The sequence below is a fragment of the Fistularia commersonii genome, chromosome 16 (assembly GCF_037954325.1).
Source record: "Fistularia commersonii isolate RoL2024-O1a breed Wild chromosome 16, RoL_Fcom_v1.0, whole genome shotgun sequence".
NCBI lineage: Eukaryota > Metazoa > Chordata > Actinopteri > Syngnathiformes > Fistulariidae > Fistularia > Fistularia commersonii.
In genome coordinates, this window is record NC_141299.1 from 15,975,972 (window position 1) to 15,985,561 (window position 9,590).

The 9,590-nt window shown below is 42.5% G+C and overlaps 1 protein-coding gene across 6 annotated transcripts in view; it reads right to left on the bottom strand.

Annotated features, from left to right (window-relative positions):
* ptprsa (protein tyrosine phosphatase receptor type Sa) overlaps positions 1-9,220 on the bottom strand; it is a 264,863-nt gene extending 255,643 nt beyond the window's left edge. For all 6 annotated transcript variants that reach the window (XM_086162204.1, XM_086162203.1, XM_086162201.1 and 3 more), the window contains exon 1: positions 8,849-9,220. The gene's annotated coding sequence lies outside the window, so the exon portion shown is untranslated. The remainder of the gene's footprint in view (positions 1-8,848) is intronic.
* Positions 9,221-9,590: the final 370 nt, after the last annotated feature.

Genomic DNA, 9,590 nt, shown 5'->3' on the forward strand with positions numbered 1-9,590 from the left:
TTTACTTAAGATACTGTCCCTTGATAAAAAAAAAAAAAATAAAAAAAAAAAATAATAATAATAATAATAATAATATTAATAATAAAAAACACAAGCTAGAACAAAAAATCAGTTCACGTCAGATTACTGGGCAGAGTCAATGATGTGTTTATGTTCGCACCGCATTCACCGAAGGCTTGAACCTGGATCACTAAAGCCATATACAGGTCTGTCTCAGAAAATTAGCATATTGTGATAAAGTTCTTTATCTTTTGTAACGCAATTAAAAAAAACAAAAATTACTTTTTCATGATATTCTAATATTTTGAGATAGTATTTTTGAGTTTTCTTAAGATGTAAGCCGTAATTAGCAATATTAAAATAATAAAATGCTTGCAATATTTCAGTCGATTTGTAATGAATCCAGAATGTACGACATTTTTGTTTTTGTAATTGCTTTATAATAACTTTATCCCAATATTCTAATTTTCAGAGACAGTCCTGTATTTTCCAGCTTCTAAAAATCAAACCGCCTTGAAATAGGTTTGCATTACAACTGTTATTGAGGTCCAACAAAAAAAAAAAAAAAAAAAAACTCTGAAAGCGACAACCGCAAAAAACAAATGCAAAACAATACATTTTGCATTGTTTTGTGAAGTAAGAGCATAACGGACTACATGTGCAGTCAAGCTAACAAGTCCCCACTTAGCACAATAGCAACCATAACTCTGCCAGTGATCAATAGCTGCTCTTGTCTTGCGTTAAAAAGGTCCAATCCTCCAACCTCTTCCTCTCCATCTACTCCCATTTCCAGTCATCCCTTCCTGTCGGCCTAATTTAGATTTCTACCTTCCTTTCATTCTTCCTCGCCCTGCACGGCTCATCTCGCCGTTTTCTTCCTCGTCCGCCTTGCCCTTTATCTCGCAGCATGTTCTTTTCTTCATGACACTTTTATTTGATGTCTTTTCCAAATATTTTCATGATTTTTTTGTACGCATTCTTTGGTAGTATTTACCTCTTTTGCTGCCTGTCTTTTTTTTAAGATAAAATAAAATAAGATAAACTTGATTGAGGAAAATGAGCAGGGAAATTCCTTTGTCACAGCAGTGCAAAATTATAATGTCAGAAAAAAAAAAAAAAGTAAAATTGATATGAATATAGATATGAATAGAGAGACATCCACGAATAAATACACAGCAACAAAACAAGGGATAATAATAGACAATATAAAGGAACAGTAAGGGTGAAAACTACACAACCAGAAACTAAACGACAATATAAATAAATTTCCCCTTCCTTCCTTAAATATCTAAATTTTTTTCCCCGTTTTCTCATTAGTACAATCACTTCATCTCCTATACGTCCTGTCTTTTTTTCATTGGCTCCGTCCTGGACAATACTTTTGCAGGGTGGCCGGGGGGGAAAAGCCATTACTATTAGCAGGGATTGGGCTTCTTGATTCGGGGTAACTTGCTTTCCACCGAGCCACGCCGTGGATTTCTCCCTTTCCAATAAAATGCCAACAAAAGTCATCCCGCCTTCCATCCATCTTGGCTGGAAGCCCATCACATCTCCTTTCCATTCACAGTCTTCCCTGAAAGTTCAACGGTTTACCGGGGCACATTGTTGCATCCCATTGGAGGCTTGCACGGCATTCTGCCATTAATAATTGAAGACGCCCCACACGGTCAGGCAGGCTCAGTCTAAATGGATTATTCTGGGTGAGATCAATGCCGGTGTGCGAGGATTTTATTAGGGCCCGTAGATGAAACGTAGAACGCCATCGCCGATGCTCTTCTCGCTCTGTCTTAATTCAGCCGTACCGTCGCTGGAAATTGTCCCCGTCTTTTCGTCCTCATCGACACCGCCTGACATCCACCCGATCCAGAATTCACCCCGCCGCACCGCGGAGGAACCCCGGCGGCGCCTTGGGGCGCAATCTGAATTAAAAATAAATGACTATCCAAGACAATGTATGAATGATTCATTCTTTGTGATGCCTTCGACTCGGATGCGGGCGAGTATTAAAACAAGCGAGACGCCGTTTTGTTGTTTGTGCCTCTGAGATGCGTCACCCCGCCGACTTATGCTATCATCGACTATTGTTCTTCATCAACGCGGCAGGGAAACGCGCAACGATACACACTCGGTGGATCGGACGCGACGACACGGGAAGATGTGGAAGGTTAAAAGCCACCTTGGATTTTAAGACTCGAAAGTAACTGACAGCATGTCCTTTTCCGGATGCGATCAACGCAGGAATTGACTTTGGGCTCGTTCATGGAGATGCCTCCAAATTTAAGGGGCAGGACATGTAGTCACGACAAGTGGTAATCGCTATATTTCCGCCCATCGATTGGCTTTCACGACCAGACCAGGCAAAATACAGCGTTTCAAATATCATCACATTATCAAAATATGGACAATCTTTCTTAAAATGGAACCTTCACAAAATAAAAACAAGGGATAATACATCTCCGATGGGTAAATATATTGGGTTGCTATATGAATTTAACATTACAGGACTGTCTCAGAAAATTAGAATATTGTGATAAAGTTCTTTATCTTCTGTAATCCAATAAAAAAAAAAAAAAAATTACTTTTTCATGATATTATTATATCAAAATATTTCATAATATTTTGAGATAGGATTTTTGAGTTTCCTTAAGATGTAAGCCGTAATCAGCAATTTTAAATAATAAAAGGCTTGCAATATTTCAGTTGATTTGTAATTAATCCAGAATCTATGACATTTTTGTTCTTGTAGGTGTAACAGTGAACATTTCAAAAGGTCCATCTGTCCATTGATCATTTAAGAATAAGAATAATAAGAACAACTTTATTCATCCCAAAGGAAATTGTTGTGCCAGAGTTTCAAGTAAAACATAACAATAATAAATGTATACAGCTTTATATGCGAGGGGAAGCACAAGTTTATCCCTGGAAGATATTAGATTGAGGGTGGACGACATCCTAAACACCTTGAAAGTCGATAACAGGCCCGGTTTCGTGAAGGGTCTCTTCTTACCGGCCATTTGGGGGATCCAATTAGTCAAACTTTAATTTTTCTGGCGAGTGGAGGGGAGCCAGACTACCCAGGGAGAATCCACACAGCCACAGGGAAAACATTTTTTTTTTTTTTTTCCTGAGTGCGAAGCACTACTAGAAAACCATTCAACCACTAAGCCATTGCTATTTGAAATTAAAAATAAAACAAAATCAAATTAAATTCGATCAAATTAAACAAAGGGTGAAAGAGAGAGGGGGAGTAAGAATGCACCCAAGCATTATGTTTGCTTAGGTCTGACTGGATAACAGCTTAACAAACAAGCTGCTGTAAGGTCTTTATATTCAAGATTGAGCTATGTTTACAGTGTTGAGCTGTTCGTGTATTTGCACGGTACTAACATTTGGCAAATATTTCCCAGAAAACATTCACTTTACGGGTTTATGTCGATGTCTGCAGACCTCTGGTTCTGTGAGGTGCAGAAGCGCGCCGGACGTCGTCACGATAATCAACATTGTTTGCGACTGGTGAATTGATATTAAATGTAAAAGCGGCGACCGGTCAGACGATAAATGAACAAATGAACAAATAAACAAAATGAGCAGTTGTCATGCGATGAAACATGGGGTTGTAGTGTATCTGGCTATTATTCATTTGCTTAATCCAAATTACAATGCATTGTAGGTGTGTTTTTTTAGCATACAAACTTGTATTATTATTATTATTATGATCATTGTTGCAGCTTAATACTACCCAATGCTCCACATACTGTTTATAGACAATTTACAAATAAAAGTAAGGTTAGTCGCTGACGCGGTGAATAAAAATAAAACAAATATCAAATTTCTAATACATGTTTTAAATGGATGTTTCAATATGCAAAAGCGTATGTGTGCAAAAAGTTGAACCCAAATCCTGGCAATATTAAGTGAGCTCAACACTAACCTTAATAATAATGAAAATGTTCAATATCTGCAAAGTCACAATCAATAAACTATCTATTAATTATGATTATTATAGGGTGTTTTCACTACTATGTGGACATAAATAGATCTCCGTTGGGTAAGTTAAATCTGTCAGATTCACGGGCGAACATTTAGAAGAATATAAAACAATTACACCCTTTTTATTGTCATTGTTATTGTTTCACTCGAAAGCCATTGTTGGGGGGGGGGGGGGCAAAAAAAAAAAAAAAACAGCAATAAGTCTTGTGACATTTTCACAATCCAGAAGGTTTATTTGACACGACACCAAAACCGATTGGTTAACTAAAAAAAAAAAAAAAAAAAAAAAAAAAAAATCCCACAATACATAAAAGGATTAGGATTAACATGTTCAGTGACTGAACATAGTTGTTCAAATGCGTCACTTGCAAAGACTACAGGATCTCAACCCGGGGCTCCTAAACGTCATTCGCCACAGGATTTGTCGCGTTTGTTTGATGTTAAATGAACATTGAGAAGTTTTTTTTTTTTTGCTCTGCTGTGCAGAACGCAGCCATGGGTACAGATTATGACAATTGTCACAGAAAATGAGTAAAATGCCTGAGTATATTTTTCAAATACAGCTTTATATATAGAACACATGCCCAGATTGGAGTTAATCCCCTAGTTTTGCACTCCGGCTGATAAGTCCTGTGTGTTTTCGCGCGCAGTCACAGTTGAGCTTTTACAGTTTCTAGATCTGTATGTATACGGGAGCGAAAACGAAAAAATCGACGCGCCGTCACTGCCGACAATTATGGCGTCGAAGAAATCAGTCCTCGCAAAACACTGACCGTTTTTATCATACGGGACCGTCGCCGGTGCTGATTGCGTCGGTTTTGATTGCAAACCCTTGTCTTGCAGAAGGCTGCATAACTCCTGTTGTCTGCTATGATAAAAATCCGGTAATTGAAATGTTAAAACATCCACCTAAAAACAGGAGGCGAGTAAACAACTCGCTTTTCCTCCAACCGTTTACTTCTCGTTTTAATCGTGACTGTGACCGACAGACGTGATTAAACATCGATTAATTAAGGCGCCTCTTAAATGTCAGCGTTGCGCCCCGAGCTTTTTGGCCTCGTCCACCGGAGGTCAAGTTTACCTCCCTTTCCGTGGAGGTGAAGAGGAAATATCGCCTCACTGTCCGATTGCCTCTTTTCCCCACGTGCACGCCGAGCCACGGCCCTCAGTTCAAGAGAATCGTGCGTTTTTCGCCCCCATTCTGACAATCAAAGTTTCCCTTAAAAGCTCACAATCCGAGCCATTCGGAGCGACGATCCGCTGCTCACGAGGCCAGAGGACGATTTCTTTCTTTCCTGTTAAAATATCCCCGATTTGCATATGAGGACCGTATGTTTCCTGACAAGATTTACTGTGGAATATGGCAACCGCTGCACGGAAGGCGGCGGGGGATAAAAACATTACACTTGCCCCGGTTTGCTTTCTTTTTAATGAATAACCCGACCTAATTTATTGCTCGAGTCCAAACTACTGGTGCTTTCATAACTCCTTCCCGAAACATATTCACCTGCTTGCATGCATTCAAGCCTGGTACGTCTCCATAGGTGGTTTGAGGGGGAAACCAAATGGGATTTGTGGATATTGATATTTACCCGCTTATATATTCTAGTTTTGCCGACGGACGAAAAACAAGACAAACTGGAAAAGGAAAAGAAAAGAGGAATCGTAGCCAGGTGGTTATCTAGAGGTGATAACTAACTAACTAGCGCTCCGATTGGGAATCACCTCCGGCGAAATAATTAAATAGTTTTCCCCTGTTTTCCTCTTTTCTCTTGATTCACATGTTTATGCTCTATGAAAGCGTTGCATCACTCGTCTGCATCCGCCCTCTTTCCGACTGCAAAAAAAAAAAAAAGACGAGGATCTCAGCAGGCGAGGCGGCCTGTAACCAGAACAGAGGGCAGAATTACGACAAGGGGGTTATCCGTGCACGTTGGAGGGTCGTGGGTCGGCGTTACTCGGCGAAGATCTTTAAGAGCGACGAACTCTGTCGTGACGGCCGAGACAATCTCCGCTGCCCGGCTGGTGACGGGTGAAAATGATGGGAGGAGGATTTCTGTGTGAGGGAACAACATGCCGTCCAATCACCCATCTCATACATACAGAGAGGCTGCTTGATGGATGTCAAGTCCAGGAGAACATGGGGAAAACCTGCCTGGGGAAGAAAAAAAAAAAAAAAAAAAAGGAAAAAAAAATTCCTATCCTATCCAAAAAAAAAAAAAAAAATACCCGTGTCATCAATAATATTTTTCAAAAATAGTATATTTCAGTAAAAGTCAGCTCATAGGAAGAGAAATCAAGAAATAAATGAAAAATCTTGGCTGGACCCGAGAGGAAAACAACTTGCACCTCAGATGTTCTGCCAGCCCTCCTACTTTACTTGAAGAAAACATTCGAATGAAATTAAAAACCCGGGGGTTCTGACTGACTGTATCGACGTCGAAAAAACGATCGACGACGAAAGCGGGGCGTTTGGGAACGCGTGCACGTCGGCGCCTCGTCACTTCCTGAAAACACGCCAGACCGGGGTCACGCTTTCTGGAAAACCTCTCCGGAGCACCGGGTCCTGGGAGGGAGCGGCTCCCCTGCCGTCACTGCGATTACACGCTGGCGCCTCATTTTAATATAAAAGCCGAAGACTTCAGAACACACACACACACACACACACACGTTTAGGATGAGGTGGTTCTGAATGTAAGTTAAACTGCAGGATTAACGGCGTTCTGACGAGGTTTAGGGGAAACACTGAGTGTGTTTTTGTTTGTCGACACCATCTTACAAACGGCAGACTCTATTTTCTCCCCCCACAGCAGGTCAAGCATCACCCTGTGTGTGTGTGTGTGTGTGTGTGTGTGTGTGTGTGACCCAAGACACATACTACCGGTTGCCATAATCTTCAGAATTAAGTCTGAATACCATTTCAGAAATGATCCAGTGGTGTTTTCTTGAGAGGGCTGGGTGCAGGCAGAGTGTGTGTGTGTGTGTGTGTGTGTAATGTAATGCTCCAGGGGGCCGCCGTGAACGCGCAGGGATGTGGAAGGGGGGGTCCAAATTCCTCATGTGACAGAGCATAACAGGGAATTGTAATACAGCCACATCATAAATTCAATTACATTACATTGCACAGCCATTTCCAGGCGCCATAAAAAGCTATAACGAAGTTACCACGGATACAGGGGAAAAAAAAAATGAATAAAGCCATTTTGTTTTTAACAACCCAGGCGGCTGGTGTGTGTATGTGTGTATGTGGAGGGGATTTCTCTCTACTTTGTCCTTTTTTTTACAAAAATAAAAAATAAATGAAAGTAAAGGTGATGCGCTCATCAAGGGAAGATGTCCGGAGAGAAGGAATTTATAGGAGCCTCAAGGCTCAGGACTGCTGGGTGGGCGCTTTTATGAAGATAAATATGACAAGCAGGGGACAGTGGACCAACACACAATCTGAAGATGGTGAGCTTTACATTATATTTAAAATAAAAAACACCTTTATACTGGAATGGTGCTTTTTGCGCAGCGTCAAAGCGCATATGGCGCTCCATCCCTTTCATCCATCTCTCTCTTCTTCCACAAACGCACAAAAAAAAAAAAAAAAACGCTTTTTTCTCCAAATGTAACAGAGTCCACAAAAGTTAAGCTCATTTTCACCAAGTTTCCAGCACCGACCCCCCCTTCCCCCCCTCTCTACCACCCTCCGGTCCCCGACATCCGGCGAGGGCAGCGCCGCCAAAGAAGATGCCACCGCTCCGCCGACTCCACCTTAAAAAAAAAAAAAAAAAAAAAAACCCGTATCGCTCACGGCTGGCGCGCCGTGGAATAAACCCACTCGTGTGCATCAACAAAGAAAACTAGATAGCATTTCCAAAGTCTGGCATCTGTCAATTTTTCGGTGTTTTAATGAATTATTATATTTATTACCAACGTCGCTGCACCCAAGGCGGCGAGGGCGGTGGAGAAGTAGATGGGGAGATACAAAGAGAGAGGGAGGGAGCAGAGGAGCGGAGGAAAAGAAAGGAGGAGAGAAGGAAAGGAGGTGAGGAAAAGAAAGGAGGAGAGAAGGAAAGGAGGGGGACGACGATAGTTTATCGACAGTGACATTTTCCGATCGATGCTGACAGGAACTGAGGAGCGCCGGGATGCGGGAGCGGGTTCGGATCTCCGGATCGCCATCCGGAGCATCTCGCAGTTAAATGCCCCCACCCCGCACGCACACGCACATGCACGGAGAGATTGAGAGGGGTGGTTTTCTTTTCTCAAGACAAAAATATGTTATATATATATCAAAAAAAAAAAAAAAGCCAGTGCCTCCATCGCATCATTCCATCAGAGAGGCGACGAGATGAAATAGCTCTGAATGGGGGAAGGTGGGGAGAGTGGGGATTCGTGGGGGTCTCACCCCCCCCCCCCACCCACCACCACCACACACACACACACACGCACGCAAATTTAAAATATGATAAATCCTTCTTTATGAAAGGAGTGGACCCCCACACCCACCCACTCCATGCAAAAAAAAAGCCCCTGCAGGGAGTTCGGGACAGGGCATCTCCCACCCGGGGGTGGTGAGTAAAAATGCAAAATAAAAATAAAATAGATAAAGAGGGGGGATGCTTATCGCGTGCATGTGGAATGACCCCCCCCCTCCCTCACACACACACACATGCGTGTATGTCCGGATGCTGCGGTCGAGACGACCGAGCACGACGCGCCAGCCGTGCGCTCCGGAAACTCCACGAGTGAGAAGGGAAGAAATCTCATCTTTTCGTGCAGGAAACAATGACAACAACAACAATAACAACAAAAAAAAACAAAAAAAAAAACAACAACTACCGGTGAACGGTGGCGGGTGAAGTGGTCCTACCTTCGGCGGAGTCTGGAGTTCCTGTTATTTATTTATTTATTTTTTTAAATTTCTTCTCACTTTCATTAAAAAAAATTAAAAAAATACACAAAAAAACCCTTCACATCTTCATGTTTGGAGCAATAATCCGCTGGGGAGGAAGAGGAGGAGGAGGTTTGTGTTTTTAAAGTGTGTTTCCCTGCGACGGGTCCGGTCGTGGAGCAGTCCGCGGATTCCTCTTCCTCCAAATCCTCTCTCTCTCTCTCTCTCTTTCTCTCTCTTTTCTTTTTTTTTTCTTTTTGCTTTTCTTTTTTTCTCTCAGTTTAAATCCAGCTCCCGGCGCTTGCAGGCTGCAGGTTCGCCCAGGAGTCGCTCCCTCAGCACCGACCGCCGCGCTGGAGGAACCGGAGCTCTGTCCGCGCAGCGAGGCTCCGGGAATGATGTCATGCGTCCGGCCCTCCCTCTCCAGCCATCCCTTCACCACACCGGTCTCTCCATCCTCCCCCCCTCTAAACTCTCCTCCTTCTCCCACCTCCCCTCATCTCCCTTTACGGCAAGCTATTTTAACCGCCGAGGGAACCGGTAAGGCTGTGCATCCGTGAGTGCAAACATGTGTTATTACGCATTTATTCCCTCGCCTCATCATACTTCCCATTAAAGAGCGCCTGGGATTTTATTTTTATTTTTTTTTTCGGGGGGGTAAAACATATCGGGAACACGTGGGGAGTGTGTGCACTGTTTGTCTGCAGACCTTTTTTTTTTT